Source organism: Gavialis gangeticus, unplaced genomic scaffold, assembly GCF_001723915.1.
Source record: "Gavialis gangeticus isolate Ggan-Ray unplaced genomic scaffold, GavGan_comp1, whole genome shotgun sequence".
Taxonomy (NCBI): Eukaryota; Metazoa; Chordata; order Crocodylia; family Gavialidae; genus Gavialis; species Gavialis gangeticus.
In genome coordinates, this window is record NW_017729032.1 from 6,135,308 (window position 1) to 6,156,285 (window position 20,978).

The 20,978-nt window shown below is 43.1% G+C and overlaps 1 protein-coding gene across 5 annotated transcripts in view; it reads right to left on the bottom strand.

Moving 5' to 3' along the window:
- TENM4 (teneurin transmembrane protein 4) overlaps window positions 1-20,978 on the bottom strand; it is an 894,317-nt gene that overhangs the window by 611,626 nt on the left and 261,713 nt on the right. For all 5 annotated transcript variants that reach the window (XM_019523993.1, XM_019523990.1, XM_019523994.1 and 2 more), the window contains exon 2: window positions 1,949-2,032. The gene's annotated coding sequence lies outside the window, so the exon portion shown is untranslated. The remainder of the gene's footprint in view (window positions 1-1,948; window positions 2,033-20,978) is intronic.

A 20,978-nucleotide genomic window follows, 5' to 3' on the forward strand; every position in this document is an offset into this window, starting at 1 on the left:
TATTTTTTAATTAAGGTATGTACATTGTTTTTTTAGACATAATGCTATTGCACACTTAATAGACTACAGTATATTGTAAACATAACTTTTATATGCACTAGTCCAACCACCTCCATTAGAAGCTCGTTTCCTCCTCCTCCATTTCTACCATTTTTCCTAAGCAGGCCTACTTCTCCAGCTTGATCAAATCTCACACCTGCAATCTCTGAAACCTCTTTCACTCATTCCTCAGACCTTCCCTTCCTCCACTTCTCTCTTCATACCCAGCCTCATCGATTTCTACCAATATAAAAATGGCAAAGTTCAACCCCTTCCCCTGTTCTCATCTTCCTTTCCCCTTCTGCAATCCCCTTCCACCCTGCCATAAGCACTACATTTTTCCTTTTCTCTCCTTCTCCAAATCCTCCCACTTGTCCTTGAACCCGCATCTCAACTTGTCTCCTGATATCCCTCATCAACTCGCATCCCTTCTCTGCTTTTCTCCTTAATCTCTCCTTTCAGTAATACAAAAAATGTAACCTCTCCTATCTTAGAAAAAAAATCTTTGACCCCCACACAACCTGCTTTTCCAGCTACCCTCCTCCATCTTTTCACCTCTAAGCACATTGACTGAACTGTTTCTATTCTAGGACTCTCTGGAGCACCTCGCCTCCAATTTCTTAGACCAGTTCTCAATTAGCTTCCACCCCTTGCACTTAAAAAAAAAATCTTGCCAAAATCTCGTCTAGCCTCTTTCTAGCCAAATCTCTTCACCAAATCTGATTCGGCTCCCTGTCCTCCTCCTCCTTTACTTGCCTGCATCCTTCCATTGAGATGCTCAGGCTGCTGCTTCTGGAAATCAGATCCTCCCTTGGCTTTTGTGACTATCTCCTTCCAATGCTTTCTTAGCTCTAGTGTCTCATACAACAGCTCCTCCTGCCCCTCCAGCTTTCAGCAGAGGTCCCCCCAGGGCTCTCTCTTGTATCTCCTCTCGTCTTCCACGCCTAATTTCTGGATATCCTAATCCAGAAACACAACACAAACCGTTAATTTCATGAGAATGACTCCCAAAACCGCATTCTCCCTTCCACACCTATCTCCTTCTGTCCCAAATAAAATCTCAGCTTCTCATTCCCATATCTCTTCATGGTTTATGCTTTTAACCTGTAGCTCAATATGGCTAAAGCAGAGCTGTCTCCCTCAACCCTAGACCCATCTCGGACCCCTTTCTGGATCTCCATCCCTGGGCTGTGTGTAATACCTGAATATTTTTTCTGTATAATTTACCAAGACACAGATGTTCCCATCAATCTGCACAGCTAAAATGCTCATCATTTAATGCCTTCATTACTGCAGCACCCTCCCCTTTCACCTGAGCAATGCAAACTTCCCCGGCTAATATCAATCCAGGATTCAAGGATCATTTTTTGGCCCAATTCTTTTGACACCATCACTAGATATCCTGCTGCTGGCTGTTCTTCGTTTGCTGGACCCAACAGAAATGCCATTTGTTTGCCTTCAAAGCCCTTCACAGCACATCCAAATCTGCTTGTCCCTCATCCAGTATTAAAAAGTCTGCTCCCACCTTTGTGATGCCAGAAACCACTGCCCACTGTTCCCCATAAACATTTGCAAAGGGTAGTGACCATCTTTTCATTTTCTGTTTGTACAGTGCTTAACACAGTGGGGTCTTGGTCTATAAATAGGACTCAAATGTAACAGTACTAAAGGCAATAAATATGGCTGTGACAATCAGGCCGGCAGTAGAGAAAGTGGCAAAATTACTCACATTTCCACCTTTCTGGTTGAAGAATTTTGTACAAAAACATGAAATTACCATATCGTAAAATGAAAACATTGCAGTAACATGGTATTATTTGATTATAAACTGAAAGACACAATAGAGCAAGCCCAACCCAACAACACAAAACAGAAAAAAAGGAATGATGACTCTTTTTTTACTATTTACCTTTTTGAAGTATCTAGGAATAATCCATCAAATACTCCTTGAAGTATGCAATTTCAAACTGGACATGTGTTAATCTCAGTCTACCTGTTGAAAGATGTGCATAAAAACAGTCAGCAAGATTTAAATAATCTTAATCATGTGCAAGTCAAGCATTAAAAATAGCTACTTATTAGCCATCTGGATCATATAATGCTAGTCTTGCATGCTATTGTGATTGCTGGTATAAATGTTACCATTGGGATTACATTAGATTAATTTGTCCATCATATGTAAAGAAATGACTGTCAATACCAACCATGATCATCACAAGATTTTTCCAGCTATTAAAGCATAACAGGGTAAACCCAGAGTTCAGAGAAATTCTTCATCCCCTTGCCAAAGGAGGACTTTGCTTTAAAGCACTCTAGCACTTGGTCTAGTCTGGTTTCAAGTATCCTCAGCAATGTCATAAACTGCTTCTTTTATCCAAAGACAATTTCACAGGCTAATAGTTTTCCCTGCATGGAAGATTTTTCTTATATCCACCTTAAATATTTCACTTTTTAACTTAATTCAATTAATTTGGCTGGATACCTGATTGCCCCTCAATAATTCCTGCCCTGTCTCACTGTTTATATTCCTCTCATCTTTGCAAATGTTGTCTCCTTGGTGTTTTTTTAGCCTAGCCTCAAGGTACCTAAAATTAAATTTAATATTGCAGGTGAGGTGGTACCAGATGATTATAGGAACAGGGTTTCACCTCCTCGCTGTTCGCATGTACAGACCAAAACCATATTGAATTTTAATGTCTCCATATCACACTGTCAACTTGTGTCAAACTGAGGCCCAGATCCAAAAACAGGACTAAATCACGGTGAGACTCAGCACCAACATCTTTAGGCCTCCACTGCAGAAGTGCAATTCATAAACCTAAGTTAAGGACTATAAGTCCCCTTTACAGCTGAATGGGCCACATCAGACCGAGCACTCGCCTAGACCAGCGTTTTTCAACCTACGGGTCACAATCCAAAATCGGTTTGCAAGAATATATGAAAGGGTGGCAGACAAGCTTTAAAAATGGATCAACATACTTTAAAAATGGATTCTCTTTTAAAGGAGAAAAACATGGGAAACCATGGCTTTTTCCTTGCAGGCTGGCAGAGCTCCAGCTTGCAAGGAGGTGCTTGGGACTCCCTCTGCTCCACACTTACACCCCTTGCCCCATACATTGGGGGGCTGGGGCCTGGGGGCAGTGGGTCGGGAGTGAGGGGCACTGGATTGCGACTGGCCAATGTTTATGAATAGGTCCTGGTACAAAAAAGGTTGAGGACCACTGTCCTAGGCATCTATCTCCTCCAGCTTACATCTCCCTTAGTGCCCTGTCTGATTTCTGCTTCCAATGAGGTGCCTAAACGTGAGATTGGCAACAGTTAAAAGACCAGAGCCAATGAGAAACTCTGAAGAGAGGGGAATGCCTGACCTCCCACCACTGACCTGGGGTTAGGCACCTCTGTGAGAATGGGATTCACATCCTTGCCTGTGTTCAAGCACCTAGATTGTTCCTGGGGTACCCTTTTTATTTGAAATGTAGATAAGGCTGCTATTACCCGTCTTTCATGGAACAGCCTAGAGGTTGCAACGTCTGTCCAGGAAATGGTAGGTCTGCATCCTAGGTGTTCCTTGACCTGCAGGGGTTCACACCTGTCACTCCCACCCTCTTAGAAAAGTGTCCTAATCACCAACCTCTAAACTCCCCACTTCTTCCAGTGAACCTGGGCCATGGTCTTAAAGGAATGCAGGATCCACGGGGCCAGAGGAGAAGTATGGAGGAAAAAAAGCCTGACTTGGCAGCCTCATGTTGAGGGCAATCTTCTGGAAGGGGGCAGACACAGATTATGTTGCATCCTCCCAACACCATTAATGCACTGACTCTTAAATGCAAAAGACTCTTAAAGCAGTCCCCAGTGCTCTGAGTGCACCTACTGAAATGGGTGCCTTTGGGGACTTGGGTACAGGGACCCCAAAACCCCAAAAGCCTTAGATAGGAGATAGGTCTGAGATGCTCAGCTCAGTCAAGATAGTGGCAAAGGCTGGACACATGCAGTAGAAAATCATTAGTAACTTTACTGACAAAATCTTAGGTGACCCCAGCCTTTCAAGAGGTTAGACTGGGTTTTTATGAAACAGTGGGTGCATCTATGTGTGCATTAAGGCAGCTGAATAAACTCCATCACAGTTCGCGCGGGAGTGTATTGTTCCCGGGCACAGCATCCACATGTGCACCCAGTACTACAACACACTGAGCCAGAGCAGCGCAGCTCTGGCTTGCAGGGGACCCAGGGGTCAGCTTGCCAGCCCGGGGCTGCTTCCCCTGGCTCAGCATGCTGCAGAGGGGCTGGCTGGGGCACAAGGGTGCTATAGTGTGGGGCTAGATGGCAAGCAGCCCCCACACGGTAGCACCCTCATGCCCCAGCCAGCCTAGTGCCTGTCTATATGTGCGTTGCGGCAGAGTACTTTACTAACAGTACTACCCTGCAGTGGAGTGAATTAGTTTACTAATAGAGTTGCATGTGTAGATGCTGACATTGTAGTCTGCTCTGCAGTAAATGTCTCGTGTAGACATGCCTGGTCTCTCCGACTTTGGCACCTACGTTCCCCCTAATCCTGCTTAGGAGCTGGCTCTTAGTAGACTTGATTACTTTTTCACAAACCGGGGACTGAGGCCACATCAGATTGAGGGCTCTCCTAGGCATCCATCTCGTCCAAATTACATGTCCCTTGGCTCCCTTTCCTATTTATGCTTCCAACGTTCTCTTCCCTGCCTTTCATCGCATCTGTTTAGGACTGTTTCTCCCCTATAACCATTAGCTTGAAATCTTCAACCTATACCTCATGTTGCCAATTCCTATCTAGATTTCTAATCTCTCTAGGTCCCTTTTGTATAATTCTGCCCTCAGTGATTAATGCAATGATGCCCAATTTGGAATCATCTGTGATTTTAATTAAGATGAACTTCTCCTTCCCCTCCACTCCCCTCCACTCCTAACTAATGAATGAAGATGTTAAAGATGACTGGACACAGGACCACTCCTTAATGTTCCCTGCTAGACAACTCCTAGATCCCAATACATTTTCATTTATTATTACCCTTTGTTAATGGTCCTGTGGATGGTTATTAATCAGCCTCTCAGAGTCCCTATCGAAGGCAATCTGAATTAATCTCGAGTCTCCTCTCTGGTGTTCACTTCAGAGACTGGAAAGTCATAGGTAGAAGAGACGATCAGTCACAAGAATAGCTCACCGAGTGATATGCTGCATAATATCCACGTTCCTTAAAGTCTTTCAGGGCATTTTTACACATGCAAGCACCGCAGCGCTAGGAGATTTAAAACGCTTGCAGTCGTATAAGACGTTTGCTGTTGTACAAGTGGCGAAATGCGTGTTATTGCTGAGAAAATGGTGGCGGTGCACTGTTGAACTAAAACGCATTGGAGGTGCTTTAGTTCAAAAGGGCACCGCCACCGCTTTTTTGCACGTGGACATGCATTTTGCTGCTTATACAACTACACGTGGCACAGCGCAGTTCACCTCAGCTTGCGTGCGGAGAAGACTTGATTAATCAAGCCTGCTCCGAAGCGGTGGATCACCAACGTGTTGCAGGACAAAAAACTTTGTGTATAAATGCCCTAACATGCTGCCCACATACACCTGTTGCGGTAAGGAGGTGAATATTAACTGCCCTTCACAGACAAAATCCATCACAGGAGACACTTCAAAAGTATTTGGGCATTTAAAGGTATGGACAGATGAAACAAATGGACAGGAGGGACTTACTCAAGTTTAGTTAAATCCCCTCTAACTGTTTTCTCTGACCACACTATCCCACAGGAAGTGGAAGCTATAGGATGATCATTTACTACCTGGATTCTTTGTTTCAATCATGAAAAGCAAAACAGGAGTGGACATACAAAACAGTTACAGGGATTAACCGACCTGAACTTACCGGTGGTAAGTCTGCTTCCCTTTACTTTCTAAATAGTTTAATTGTTCACCTGTTCATTTGGATGTGGTGTGCATTAAGTGCTTAAATACTCATTAACTGAAATAGGATCACACAGGAAGTTGGTATTTTAGCACAGTCTTGAATGCAGATCTGCACAACTAGAAATCAGTGCCTTAAAAAAGGACCATACTTCCGTTCTCAAGAAGAAAGGAATATGGAAACCACCTCTCAATCTGTCTGGATACAGGTTAAATCCTAGAAATGCAAGGAGGGTATAGGGCAGCTCTTAATGGTGAGTACAGAAAAGAATCTTTCATTTCCAGAGAAAAGAGTCACAAATGGATTTTCCAATGAAATCTTTTGTTGTTGCTGTTGTTCAGGGGTTTTTTTCTTAAAGAAATGTTAATTGAAGCTTCCTAATCACCTTTAAAATATTCTTGGACCATCCAGGACTGCAGAAAAAGACTATGCAAGTAAAAGAGAGAAAGAAGCAAACAAAAAGGCATGTGAAGATGCATTAGCTCTGAAGGAGGAGGTAATCATGGGTTAAGCCAGAGAATAATGGGACGCTGCGGGATTCAAAAAACAGCGAGAGCAGAATTGGAAACAACTGGGAGCTGGTTGAGGAACCCAATTTCACAAATGCCTCAAATACCCATCACGTTTTTTAAACACACCAATATTACTATGAATTGTGGCTTCTCCTGTTTTCAATAACACACAAAGTGCTGAAAGATTTATAAAACACCAAGTTTATGAAGAGTATTGTTCCCAAAATTTGAGAAATAATTATGCATAGGGTTTTTTTTTCCCCCTCTAGATTTGTAAATGAGACCCAGCTAGAGCTGAACTCTCTTTGAATCACTAAAAATAAGCCTAAGAAACCTCATCTAAATCCATCACTGCTGCAATTTATACTACACAGAACTCCAGTATAGTATAATTAGCAAATATATTGCAATAATTTATTTTTGGTTTAAAAAGCCTGAACAATCAGGACCTTAGAGCAAAATGGGAAAATGTGATGCTATGAATCAGACGCGTTCTGCTGGCTCATATAAATTCTGTTATTTTACCTTTGGTGCACATTCATCTATCTGTACAATATGAATGCTCCTTACAGCTGCGTGTTCATATTGAACCTTGGACTCAATATGAAAGACGAAGGCTGATGCATAGCTGCAATAATACTTCTATTTCCACTATTATGATTAACATTCCTCTGAAGAGGAAGCATCCAGCAATGTTAATTACAGTAATAGTGAGATTCCAGATGTCATAAATCATCATGCGGCATAGTGTAAGCTCCACCAAAACCTTATCAAAAACCAATTTTGTATGGTTTTTTAAATTGTTCTCCTATTAATTTCTACCTCATTTTCATGAGACCATCCAGCTAGTCACTCTTGACAAGACACTAATAATAGTTGTAATTTAAGATTAACAACTGCTATCCAGCACCATCCCAAACAGCTTTTACAAGAACAGAACAGATTCCTTTAACAGAGTGATCTTTCCCATTAGAAACAGCATTTTGCCAGCAGATCCCCACCATTATTTTTCTTCTGGAGGAAGAAGGATGACTTTGGAATTCAACATGGGCCCAAAGCAGGAGCTCTTGGTTCAATTCAAAGCTCTGCTATAGCATTTCTGCATAACACTGGCAAGTCACTTACAGAATCATAGAATCACAGACTCATGGAAAATAAGGGTTAGAAGGATCTCAGGCGGTCACATCTAGTTCAACCCCCTGCTCAAAGCATGAACAGCCCCAACTAGATCACCCCAGTCAAGGGTCTGTATACTCAGGTCTTAAAAACCTGCAAGAGCAGAGAGTCCACCACCTCTCTGGGTAACCAGTTCCAGTGCTTTATTACCCTCCTAGTGAGAAACTTTTTCTTAATATCTAAGCTCAACTTCTCCTGCTGCAGCTTGAGACCATTGCTCCTTGTTCTGTCATCTGTCACTGCTGAGAACAGTCCAGCTCCATCCTCTCTGGAACTACCCTGCAGGGAGTTGAAGGCTGCTATTAAATTCCCCCTAACCAGTTTTGTTACCCTCCACTGGACTCCCTTCAATTTGTCCACATCCTTTCTGTAGTAGGGAGGGCCCAAAACTGGATGCAGTACTCCAGATGTGGCCTCACCAGCGCTGAACACAGGGGAAGAATCACTGTCCTTGATCTGCTAGCAACACTCCTACTAATGCAGCCCAGTATGCCTTTATCATTCTTTGCTACAAGGGCACACTGTTGGCTCATATTTAGCTTATTGTCCACTGTAACCACCAGGTCCTTTTCTGCAGAGCTGCTGCCCAGCCAGTCACCCCCAGCCTTCACCCATGCATGGGATTGCTCCGTCCTAAGTGCAGGACTTTGCATTTGTCTTTGTTGAACCTCATGAGATTTCTTTTGGTCCAACCCCCCAATTTGTCTAGGTCACTCTGAATCCTCCAGTGTACCTACTACTCCCCCTAGCTTGGTGTCCTCTGCAAACTCTCTGAGGGTGCACTGCATCCCATCTTCCAGGTTGTTGATGAAAATACTGAACAAAAGTGATCCCAGGACCAACTCATGGGGCACTCCACTTCAGACCAGCCAACTAGACAACTAGCCCTTGATTATTATGCTTTGAGCCCAATGATCCAGCCAGTTTTCTATCCAACTTACAGGCCATTCATCCAACCTGTACTTCCTTAGCCTGTCTGTAAGAATGCTGTAGGAGACCACATCAAAAGTCGTGCTAAAGTCAAGGTATATCATGTCCCCTTCTGTCCTCACATCCACAGAGCCAGTTATCTCATCATTGAATCAGGCAGTCAGGTTGGTCAGGCATGACTTGCCCCTGGCTGATTGTTCCTAATCACTTTCTTCTCTCCCAAGTGCTTAGAAATGGGCTCCTAGTGGACCTGCACCATGATTTTTCCAAGGACTGAGGTGAGGCTGACTGGGCTGTAGTTCCCCATGTCCTTCTTCATCCCTTTCTTAAAGATGGGTACCTTTGCCAATCATCTGGGACCTCTCCCGACTGCCACAGGTTTTTAAAGATAATTGCCAGTGGCTTTGCAAACACATTGGCCAACTCTGTCAACACCCTTGAGTGCATCTTGTCTGGCACCACGATCTTGTATATGTATATGCTTTTCTAAATGGTCCCTGACCTGTTCTCCTGGCTCCTCCCTAAATGCAATTTCAAATGAAGCCATATTGGAAAAGGGGAGTATGTAGGATGGATGGCTTCGGGACTGTTGCCCTAACCTGTAGCTCAGTGGTTGCTATGAGTTGAATGGCATCTTTTTTCAACCTACCATGAGTAGCAAATGATCTGGAAATGGAAAAATACACGGGAATTTTATTTAAAATTTTTCCCCTTGGAACAGATCCTGCCTTCTTACGTCATAATAAGAAGTGTCTTATTCAGCAAATATTCCCACTGGTTGAGCTAGCTTTCAATAGTCCTAAGTGTTCCCTAAGTGCTAAACATCTAATATATTGCATGTGTGCATTGAAAATCCCCAGTTACTAGAAATTCTAAAATCAATCAAATCAGCATTTCTCCAACCGCTACCATTTGTTTCACAAATATTAGCAGCAAGATTGGTAATAGTCATTGATTAATCAAAACAAGCAACCTTGACATTTGGTGCATTGGCTTTCATTTGTAACAGACGTATTATGCCAGGATTTATTTTGACTTATTGAATTCTACCCTCCACAGCATCCAAACATAAAAATAGTTTCATGATCAGTGTTTTGAAAACAATGAGTTTGCATCAGGGATCGCACACCGAGAGAGAGCAATTCCTTGCCATCTGTGTTCTTTAACCCAGACTTCGTCTTTTTTTTTTGAAAAACAAATTCTTTCCAGAAGCACCATCTAGTCAAGCTGTGACTGCAGGATTAGAAATGGACAATGGAGCTTTTTTGCCTCTAGACTAGCGATTCGTTCCATCCAGGTGTATATTAACCCTTACTGGGTGCATCTACATGTGCACATTACTGCGGAGTTGACTAATTAGCTTCACAATAAAGTGTCACCACCTACGTGTGCACCTATATTAGGGTGCAGTAAATTAATTAACTCCTCTGTAGAATAGTACTGTCTGGGACAGACAGTAAGTCATTAAGTGGAGTCATTAAGGGCATTGAAATGCATGTGGAGATGGTGACCAGGGCCAGTTGGGGCACAAAGGTGCTACAGTGCAGGGGGCTACCTGCTGACTAGCCCTGCACTGTAATACCCTCATGCCCCAGTCAGCCCCTCTATTGCTTGACACCATGACCCAGAGCTGACCCCCTGAGTCCCCTGCCAGCCCTGACCTGCTCTGCTTCAGCTTAAACAGCTGATGGCACATGTATATGCTGTGCCTGGGAGCGGCTGACTCTGGCGCGAACTCTGCTGAAGTTAATTGAGCCATGCTAATTGTACATGTAGATGCACTCATTGCGTATCAGCTGAATACCCTCAGTTAAAGGTGGCATCTCCATAGCTACTAATGGAAAAGTGTCTTGTTTTCAAGAAAACACTCCCAGACATGGCAGTAATTATTGATGGTGTGAAACCACAGAAAAGAAGTAAAGGTTCTGGAGATCAAACCATTCTCTACCATCTACTGCAAGCCTCCTTAAGCAAAGGCTGACACCTGACTGGGGACAGAAAGCTTAGTATGGACCTGTTCATACTTCTGTTGGTTATGTGGAACCTGCATTTTGAGATGATTTCAGACCATTATTTTCTAAGTTGGGTGGGCTACAGAAAGTGGAGTGATGTTTAAAAACATGAGATTCCCCCAGATCTTGCTCAGGACAGTGGCATTTGCTGGACCTTTGAACATCTGAAAATCAGGCCATTTCTTTATAGAGCCTCAACTGGTTTTGGAAGGCTAACACAGATGTGACTATTTTAGCTTAAGTGACCTAGTCTACTGAGTCACCATTAAGGTGGCTGGGGAACTGGCTCTGGGGTCAAACCCGAAGAGCATTAGTTGATGGGAGCAAATCAACTTGGTGCAAGGTGATCAGTGGCGTCCCTCAGGGCTCAGTACGTGCGCCAGTACTCTTCAAAATCTTCATAAATGACCTGGACTCGGGCATCAGACGTAGGCTGGCAAAGTTTGTAGACAATACCAAACTATGGGGGAAGGCAGTCACACTGGAGGACAGGCTGGGGATACAGGCCAACCTGGACAGGCTCACAAGGTGGGTGGTCTGCAGAGAAGTTCAGGGTGCTGTACCTTGGGAGGAAAAACCAGCATCATACTTATAGGCTCGGCAGTGCTATGCTCACTAGCACCATGACTGAAAGAGACTTGGGGGTCTTGATTGACCACATGAAGATCACGGACGACCAATGTGATGCCGTAACTGGCAAAGTGAACAAAACTCTGACATGCATCCAGTGATGCATCTCAAGCAAAACCAGGGATGTCATCCTTCTGCTCTACTCAGTCTTAGTGAGGCCACAGCTGGAGTACTGCATCCAGTTTTGGGCCCCCCACTTCAGGAGGGACATGGATAAGCTTGAGAGAGTTCAAAGGAGAGCATGATCCAAGGCCAAGGGAGCAAGCCTTATGAGGAGAAGCTTGGGGACACGGGACTCTTCAACCTGGAGAAGAAAAGGCTCAGGGGGGACTTGGTGGCAGCCTATAAGGGGGATGCACCAGGAGCTGGGAGAACTGTTGTTCACCAGGGCTCCCCAAGGGACAATGAGGTCTAATGGCGACAAACTTCTGGAAGGCTGGTTTAGACTGGACATAAGGAAAAACTTCTTTACAGTCCAAGTGTTCAGGGTCCGGAAAAGACTCTCCCCAGAGGTGGTGCAAGCACCTGCTCTGGATACCTTTAAGAAACACTTGGATGCTTATCTTGCTGGGGGGACCTGACCCCGGCTGACTTCCTGCCTATGGCAGGGGGGCTGGACTCGATTTTGCAAGGTCCTTCCCAGCCCCTTATGTCTATGAAATCTATTAAAGGTCCCCATTAAGCAAAGCATGTAGCCATTCACTTTTCCAGCAAAGCTCTTTCAGCTCATGTTTAAGTCACAATGAAGTCAACAAGTTAAGCATGTGCTTAGGATATGTCATTGAATTGAAACAGACTGATGAGTTAGGCCTTATTCCATTATCTGCACTGCTTTTTGTTTTAATAACAAGCAGTCACTGCTATTTTAGGTTATTTCTGTGCTTTGCTATATTCTTTTTCCATCATCACCATCTTCAGTAAGTGATTCTCATGGAATTAGCCACGTAACATGGAAACCAGGCAGGAGCAGAGACCTCCCACACAGGCCAGGGCTGAAAAGCCCTCCCCGGGGCAAGCACCTGTTTCAATAACACCACACATTTTTTTTCTCCATTAATGGAGAAAGGGGAAACATCGCTGATAAATTCAAAGATCCCTATGGCTGTGCTCCAAGCAAAGGAGAGTGGAGGAAATTTTCTGGTGGTATGGCCAAGCCACAGACCCCCATTTCCTAAGTCAGCATATTCCTCACACTGAGCACGTCCTGCTCACTGTCACAGCATGCTGCAAGTGATCACATTCTTCCTTTTAAATCTATCCAACCCCTGGTAAAAATACTTGCTGGCTTGAGCCTAGCATTTTTCTGCCACAAACAGGCACTTTATCATCAGCAGCCTAAATTATTATAATTATCATCATCATCCTCGTGATCCATACAATCATTCCTTGGCTTGCAATGAAGGGGAGGACAGTACTTTGAAACCCAACAAGGGGACTATTGTAGAAAGCTGGCAAAATTTGCCTGAAATTCCCTATGCCTTGGTAGGTGTTGATTCTGCTTGGAAAGAGTGAAGTGGATTCTGCGGCATCACTATACCACCTTGTGATGCCTTATTCTAGCAGACAGGAGGGAAATCGAAGTGGTTCATCAGATGGAGAGAGGACATGGGGTGTAGACTGATCAGACCTGAAGGTGAGGCAATACTGTATTATTTTTTAAATGCTATGCTTTACTGTAGAGGCGTAGCAAGCTCTTTCAGTGCCCAGGGGTGGGGCAATTGTCGTATCTACCTACATTCGAGACAACTTTGAATTTAAGACAATCCCTGAATAATTAGATTCTAGACATGCAAAACATATACATTTATGATAATTTTCCCTGTCTAGAACCTAATCATTTGAGGGTTGTCATAAATTCCCTCCTCCTCCAGAGCTGCAGAAAGGCAAGTAGAGGCAGGGAGGCAGGTGGTAGCCCCCACCTCATGTTGCAGCTCAAACTCTGGCTCCAGCTTTGATGGGGATCCTGTTCAGGTCCCAGGCAGGGACTGCAATGCATGTGCTGCCTCTGGCCTCACCCTGGAAATGCCAACCCTAACCTCAGGATCGGAGTCAGAGCTGGAGTCATAGCTCCTGTTGAATGGGGGGAAAAAACCTCTAGATTGGAGTAAGTATGGTACGCTGACCAATGGGGTGGGAGTGGGGAGAGCTGTGGTAAAGACTCCTGGAGGAAGGGAGCCATATGGGAACCCCTCTCAGTCGGTTCCTGGACCTGGCATCCCGTTTGCCCACCCCCCATTATGCTACTGCTTTACCATCCCAGAAGAATGGAGGGTGGCCCTTCTGTACAATACTCAACCACTGGTGACTCAAGTAGAGGTTGGATCTAAGTGGTTAACAACCCACACAAGCAAAAAGGCAGCCAATTTAATGAAGCCACTACTACTGGATGGATTTAGCCCATTGCATCTAGGTCATTAATACACATTCTTTGAATGATCCAACCAAAAATGCGTTCTTCTCTTATATTGGAGTTGGTCATATTCTTTAACATACCCATCCAATCAAGGCTTGCTAAGCAGTTTAGAAAGCCTTCTCAGTGCACCCAGAAATCCTTTTAGAGCTTCCTGCAAAATTTCCTTTGAAATGTTCATAATACATATCACTAAATTCAAACACTTTTCTGAAGTGGCAGCTCCAAAATAAATATTTTCCTGGCCTATTCGGGGAAAAAAAAAAGGCTTTTTTTTTTTTTGGCTCTTACCCTTTTTGTCAACTACTGCATGTTCTATGGAAAAAATTCTCTTTCCTATGGTGTTCATCTCATAGGTAAATATATATTTCTCCCATATCATAAATAAAATATATTTCTCTAGGCTCACTGGTACCTACTATTAAAAATAGCCTTTAAAAATAAATCTAGCTTGCTATGTTGCCTAGAAAGGTGCCATAATATGGAGAGAACATGATTTCACCTACAGAACAGATGTTTTTATAATTGTTGTTTTGATCATTGTCCTGTAACAGCTTCAGGTCTTTTAACAGAAACTCTCCCAACAATAAAATGAATGCTTAACACGAAGAAGTTTCTTTAGCAAAGGCTGTTAAATGGAAGCGAGAGTCTATTTTTCATTCATTCAACAGTGAAACATAATCCAACAGTTTTAAAACTCTTGGCAATGGAGAGCAATTGTCACTCCAATTCTTTTGCCACTGGCAAAACTGACACAGAGCAGCTTACAGGAGCCATAGCAAATGAGCAATAAACTCAAGACAAGGGTATAGGGTTGAGAAACTGCCCCTTCTCAAGGTCTCCGATGCTGGTGCTCCACCTTCTTTTTCTTGACTCCCAGCCCCTTGCTAAGATTACCGTTGTTACTGTCTCCCATGCACAATAAATTTACAGATTCAGTTCAGCAGGTCCTTTGTTTGCAATCAACTGCATCAGGCTGGATACTTGTCAGGGAAACTGGAGCATCTGCATTCAACAGATGCTTCAAAACTGGGTGAAAGTGTGCAAAGCATAATCAAAACCTACAGCATGAGTGCTACCTCCATCACGTTCTTCAGTTCCAGTGGCTGCTTGAACATGTGGTCGACTATTTGGTATGGTTTCATGTTTTACGTATAATATTGGAACTCTACATTCTCCTTCGCACCACTGAGCCACTGACGCCAACAGAATAGCTGCTTGCAAAGCAGTTGCAGATGTAGGGTTAAGTCACCTCTGATGTCCCCATGGCCCATTTAGGAGTACCGAGCTTATATAAGCCTAATGAGATGCAACAATCATTAATAAAGTTATTTTAAACCCCTTATCTTCAAATGCAAAATACAATCTATGAACAGGATTTCCATTTAGGTATGTAAAAAGTTGGAAATGACTGAGCTAGCCTATAGTTAGGATAACTGGGGACAAAAAACCCACATTGAAATGGGTGCTACATTTCTTAAAGGACCCAGAGCAATTGTGGGAAGGCAATGTAGAAATGACAGTACAGAAAAGACTTAGCCACGTCCCTCCATCCAAAGTAGATGGGTTGCCAGCCTGATCGGTGCTAGTCTGACTCTGCAGTAAAGATGTACTCAAACTACGTATCTATTTATTCAGGAACAAAGGAGTCCAAGCTATATCCAGTGGTCCTTGTCTGCCCCTTCAAGGGATGCCCACCCTAGGTAGATCCCTATGCTGCAGACGTGACTGCGGCCTGTACTGACAGGCAGTATTTAAGACTGCATAATGAGTTAGGCAATAGGCACATTCATGGGGGAAGGGTGAAACTGGCCTTCATCAGTGTGATCAGGTATTGTCATGATGGGAGGCAAACCCCCAAACATAATGGCTCAACAGACTGTGTTAACATTTTATTTAATTGCAATTAAATAAAATTAACCATTGAGGTGGTTAATTGCCAAACACAGGCAGGCACATAAGAAGTTTCTCTTTGGCCAAATTCTCTTCCTATTGAACCGATCCTAAGAGAGTACAGCGCCTAAGCACACTTGTGCCTGTAAGATACCAACAGCCAGATCCTTACACACTTGTCACTCTAGAGTTACCTGGGGTAAGAAAGCAGTAGACGGCATGCAATGTCTGAATGAATGCAAATGTGTCACAGAATTCACAGCCAAATCCAAAATGGTTACTGTCGTCTTCACCCCTAGCTTGTTCATGAAGCTGGGGAAAGGGCTTGTGGCTATGTCCCGACTTAGTTCAGTTCCCAGCGCTCCCACTAACTTCCCGTGTCATTTGGAGCAAGTTAGTTAATCTCTGCATCTTGGTCCTCCCTCCATGCCCTCCCCCTCCCCCAGATAATCACTCTGCCTATCCTGGCATCTACAATAATCACCCTGCCTACAGGGCAGGATACTCTGATGCTGTGATGATGGGGTCATATAAGAATCTGATCAGAGACGACGGTTTCACTGCTGCAGCTATCATTGTACTAGGAATATGTCACTGGATTTTTTTGGAGAGAGAATAAAAAGGCACATAACTTCTCCTGCCCCCAAAATTAATCATTCATTATAAAAATAACATTTCAATTTTAATTAAAAAGTCAGAAATCTCTGATTACAATATCTCCCCCTTCCATCCGCACGCAAAATATGCTCTACAAATAACATTATGGTTTGACTTTGAGCTACTCTCTTTCATTTCATTATTTAATGTGTCTCAAAGAGAGCTTGAAGTTAATGCTCTAATCTTGAGTAAATTGAAAGGATCTCTTTCTGTGCAATACAAATTGAATAAAAGACGAGACGCATCTCCCTCCACCCCCACTATCTTCCTCTCTGAACTGTTTTTCCTCTCCTGATAATGTTGCATACTGTAGATCTGCATTTTACCAGTTACCCATAGATCTCCATTGTTCTGTGCATGGAAAAGGCATTCCTTCAGACCTGTTTTTGCATAACCGACCTCTTCAATGGACCAATTAGCTCCCTGCTGTGAATTTAGACATGCCAGCTATAGTGCAGCTGCTCTGTGTTGCCAGCACTAAATTTCCCTCAGTAGTGGATCAACCTGCTTAAACACTTTGATCTTCTTTATCTCAGCAGAGGGATTTGAAAGCCTACTGGATGAACAAGCTTTCATTTGGGTGCAACTCTGTCTCATCCACCATGCTGACCTGAACCTGTTGTGCCTTATTTATTGGGGAGGCAACATCTTTTGAAATGGTTGCTTGCATCCTCTTACCAAAAAGAAAAAAAAATGCTGGGCTTTAAGTAATGGTACTCCAAACAGCAGATAAGTGGCACAAAGAAGGATCATTCTTGTATACAGTCATTCAGAATCGTTTTAATCTCCATCACATACTTTCTGATTTTCTTTTTAATCCCTCACAGCACAGCACACATCCATACACAGCCAAGTCAAACTAATTTATTATCAACCTGCTACAAATGCCTAACCAGCATGATGAAGGTCAAAGATCTTTTGTAGTAGTCGGGACAAACTTTTTGGATACCCAGTGCCCATCCTAAGGTCAACAGTCCTGAACATACAGTTGGTCCAATAAAAGATATCCCCCCCAAAATTCTTGCCTTTTATGATCTCTCACGCATCATGGCCACAGCAACACTGCAACCCTACTATAGCTAGCATAGGACAACATTGGCACAAATAACCTAAAGGAATGGACCATTCAGCCTGGAGGTGACTGGTGGTTAGGCAAGGACTGCAGGCTTGAGTCACAATCAGACGTCCTTGTGCTATTCTAGTAGTATCAGTGGCATTTGCAGTAAATTAATGGGTTGCTCAGTAGGCCTAACAGTACTATGAACGCTGCAGCTTTTTAATTCAGCCAAGTCATGCTGTTTGACTTCCATGTGCATACCAAGATTTTAGCACTGTGTAGCTGGTACAGCTGTATCGTGCTCTGGATTTTTATCTACCTCATGTGCCATTGATGAAATGATCAGCCACTGATATTTTAGTCATTCAGTTTAAATCTGTTCACATTTAGCCTGTGGTAAACTGGGATTTACCCCCCAGAAGTCAAAGGAGCGCTACCAGTGGAGAACAGAATGGAGCCCAACACACTTCTTTGTCGGCTCTTATTGAAGTCTGATTGCTATTTTGAAACTAAAAGTTAAGTGCTCCTGCAGTTAGAGACCTAGGCCCAGACCCATAAATTAATTTAGGTGCCTTCCTTGAAATGTAGATTATATGCATCATTTTTCTTTGGTTATTCTTCTCAAGCGCTAACCGTCTTTGGACTGAACAGCATAGGCGGGGACTTCATTTTTCACATACCTCTTATTCCACGGCATGATTTTGACACAACAAATCAACAGAACACTCTAGGCATCATCATCTGTCACTTAGTTAAAAAAGTCTCGTTGAGGATTATTTCCACCACAGCTTTGGTTGCTCCAGCTCCACATTGACCAGCTTTATTATACAGGTGGATGGAATGTGCTGGGCTCCATTTCCTAAGGAATCACACAGCCTGCATAAATCAGTCAACGGGTACCTTAATTCACAAATATTAGGAAAGCTCGCTTGAGGAATTCCCAAATGCAATGTGTTTATCCAAGAAGTGATTATGACATGGAGTGAAAAGGGAGTGCAAAAATGTTGGCCGAAGCCATGATAAAAGTAGCTTGAATAGGGAAAAAAATGATCTCATACTGCATTTCCCTTGTCTTCATAAACCAGCCTGTTTTAAGATCCTTAATACACGACCGAACGTCAATACTGTAGGGAAACACAAGGATTTCTCTTTATGCACCTCACCAAATAAATCTGCTTCTCTGAACAATTCTGAATTTGGGGGGGCAGAAACCGAATGAATCCAAAATTCAGGGGGAAGGCCTGATTCTGGCTTTCTTGCGGTGTGATTTGAGGGATGCCAATGTAGTGTAAGCCAAGTAATTATATATTAACAGCATCAGGTAATATATAAATGCCTTGTTTACATTGGAGGGAGAAAAAGGACACAAAATGGTGCATCTCTGTGCACGTTGCAATTCTAACCATAAAAATGCATCCCCTGTGGGGCAGCACCTGTTTAGATAACGGCTTGCTTGGAATACACAATGCAGTAGAAGTCGCACTTTTATCCATATGGCACTAACAGGAACCGCCAGATGTGGCCAGTCGTCCAATATGTTCTGTCTCCATCTACGACATACGGAACCATATGGAATCATCTATCCATTAGGAAGAGATCATTTCCAGGCAGGAAGGCTTTCTAACAAAATTATTAGTTGTGGCATTCCTGACCAGGAACAGACTTAAACAGAGAACGGAAGAAAAGGGGAAGGAGGGTTTAAGAAATCCTAATGGGTCACGTGAAAAATGTTCTCTTTTAAATTCATTCATTAAGAGCATCTTTATATCTCGATTTAAGCTCAACCTGCTGTATTGGGTTGTACTTCCCCGCAGCTATTTTGTGATGACTCGAATACGCTACATAAACGCTACTTCTTTTTCTATGCAAGGGCTTGGACAGGGCCACAAGGCAAGCGACCGACTGGGAAGAAAAGAAGTCTGATGTAAGACCAAATCCTGCAACCCTTTTTCAATGCAACAAGTCACAGTGAAGTCAGTGGAACTATAATCACTTTATAGCCTTGCTCCATAACCTGTTTGCACACTCCATGGGGTGGGTTCAAAACCCAAGTCCCGGGGGTTACACCGATATAAAATTAGAATAATGCAATAGTGAACCAGTGTTAATAGACTCATTCAGGAGCATCTGCATGCATGACAGTCTAATGGTAGTTACCCTCATGCAAATCCAGAATAATGTAATTATTCTTGATTTATACTGACGTAAATGAGATCAGAATCTGACCCTTCCTATTTAGTACTGGCGTTAATTGACATGATCAGTAGGTTGATGTGCGCTATAAAAAAGGGTATTAGCAGAAACAAGTGCCTGGGGCATCGCAACTATTGGAGCAAATGGCTGTTCCCTTCCTGCCTGTAGAGGTTGCTGGTATGTAGCTGGACTGGCTCTAGGCAGCCAGCGATTCTCTTTGTGTTTCTAAAATTAGCTCAACATCAGTTGTCTTTAACTAGCAGTCTACTCCATGAGATGCAGGAGGATGAATCCTTACCTCACTTCAGTTTTACACCACTCAATTCCCTGTATTAAACCACTACGAGAAGAAAAATCAGGCCTTATATCTGATTCATCTTAGAATTACCAGGGGCGAGGGAAATACTGCAGTCACTGTTCATGTCAAGAACCAGCTCTGTGAGGCAAGAACCCGCTTTATTCTTCATTTGTACTACCCCTAACATAAGAAGGTCCCGGTCCGTGACTAAATACCACAGTAATACAAATAGTATGAATAACAACTACAGAGTGTGACTTCAGCACTCAGTTTGGGATGACCCCACGTATGACCCTGTGTACCCTAGTCATCAAGAAACCCATCGAAACGTTTAGAAACATAAAATCCCTGATGGACCAGAGGTCACCCAGGAAAAGAAGCCCTATGCATGCGACTGGGGTTCCTGGAACACATGCAATAGATTTGCTATAGGACTGTGAACAAATTGGAGGGACCCAGTTGAGTGTAGTCTAGGAAATATGGGAAAACTGGGTTCAGATGGGAAAACTGTTCTGCCACTCACAGTACAGAAAGTGATACCTAAGTGATCTCGCATGGAGAGGAAAGGAAAGGTGTCCTTTGCCTCTAGACCAAAGGAGGTCATTTGTTGTGGCTGGAATGAGGTTATAGGTGCAAAAAGCCTAGCAAAACAAAGTCATTTTACAGTTTCATTGCTGTACTCAAGAAGAAACTGAGGAAATTAAAACCAATGTATTGGATAAAATAAAAAAGCCGTAAATTGTTCCTCCAAGGATGACTTTATTAAAAAAGAATGTAGATCTCGGACTGCTTTCCAAGCAGAATCACCCCAGACGTAGGGGTCTTTACTTTCAAACAAAAACGCAATGCGTTCACTGACATCCTTGAAGAAAAGAAGCCTTCCTTGGGACTGCAACAGATTTTTTAACAGATCACAGCCCAAGAAGGTTTCAAGAAAGATTATGTTAATTGCTTATAAAATGGAGATTTTAGAAAAGCTCCAAAGCCGAATTAAATACGAGTCAGGCTAGGCTTGAAATTGTACATAGCAAAGGCAAAAGGAGTAATTAGGCAGTGTAATGCGAAGCATGAGAGGGCAAAGGTTTTAGGCCACTGCGAGGTCACAATTATTATGGGGTGTCTCTGAAGAGAAAATAAATTAGAGTTGAAAAAGTTTCAGACAACACATTTTAGCTCCAGGTTGAAAAAAAATTAATAAGATAGGCCATGTAGCTTAAATAATGCGAATAAAATAGTAGAAA